Source organism: Propithecus coquereli, unplaced genomic scaffold (assembly GCF_000956105.1).
Source record: "Propithecus coquereli isolate 6110/MARCELLA unplaced genomic scaffold, Pcoq_1.0 Scaffold78, whole genome shotgun sequence".
Lineage (NCBI taxonomy): Eukaryota > Metazoa > Chordata > Mammalia > Primates > Indriidae > Propithecus > Propithecus coquereli.
This window is the reverse complement of record NW_012153951.1, coordinates 5650224-5651294: the sequence shown is the minus strand read 5'-3', so window position 1 is coordinate 5651294 and position 1071 is coordinate 5650224. Positions and strand designations below refer to the sequence as shown.

Sequence of the window (1071 nt, the reverse complement as noted above, 5' to 3'; positions counted from 1 at the left end):
TTATCTTATGATTTATGTAGCATCTTGGTTTGGCTTTTTTTGTTAACTCAGAATAATGCTTTGATATTCATCCAGTAGTTTGTTCTTTTTTTATTGATAATATTTCGTGGAAGAGATATACCATAATATGTTTATTCATTCATCCATGATGGTAAGTGAAGTTGTGGCCAGTTTTTGGTGATTATGAATAAAATTGCTGTAAACATCAACAGACAGGTCTTTACGTGGACATATTTTCATTTCTCTCGGAACATGTTTAGGAACAGGATTGCTGAGTTGTGTGTGAAGTATATGTTTAAGTTTATATTCCAAAGTGACTGTTCCATTTTACATTACTATCAGCTATGTATGAGAGTTCTAGAATGCAGGCATCTTCACAGACATTTGTATATCGCCAGTCTTTTTGAATTTTAGCCATTCTAATGGGTGTGTATTGATAATACATCGTGGTTTTAATTTACATTACCCTAAGGTCTAATGATGTTGAGCATCTTTTTGCATATTATTTGCCATTTGCATATCTTTTTAGTGAATTGTCTATTCAAAACTTTTGCTCAGTTTTTTAACTGGATTGTCATATTGGGCTTTAAGAATTCTTTAAGTATTCTAGAAATAAGTTCTTCATAAAATATGTTTTCCATGTATTTTCTCCTACTCTGCCTACGTTGCATTTTCTTAATGTCTTTTAAAGAATACACTTTTAATTTTGCTCTTAATTTGTGCTCTTTGTAAAAAATTCCTAAGCCAAGATCACAAAGATTTTCTCTTATGTTTTCTTGTGAAAGTGTTACAGTTTTAGCTCTTACCTGTAGGTCAATGATCTATTCAGAATTAACTTTTGTACACAGTGTGAGTATGGGCTTAGGTTTATTCATTTGTTTATTTTGCATATGGATATTCAATTGCTCTAGCACCATTTATTGAAGAGAATATTCTTTTTCCATTGATTTATCTTGGTACATTTGTCAAAAATCAATGGATCATATAAATCTTGTTCTATTTTTTATCTTTCTAGTCTGTCCCATAGATCTATGTATCTAACCTTACACCAGTAACAGGCTTTCTTGACTA

The 1071-nt window shown here is 30.8% G+C and overlaps 1 protein-coding gene across 2 annotated transcripts in view; it reads right to left on the bottom strand.

Moving 5' to 3' along the window:
- Positions 1 to 1071, bottom strand: part of RERG (RAS-like, estrogen-regulated, growth inhibitor) — a 183056-nt gene that overhangs the window by 4136 nt on the left and 177849 nt on the right. The window lies entirely within an intron of this gene.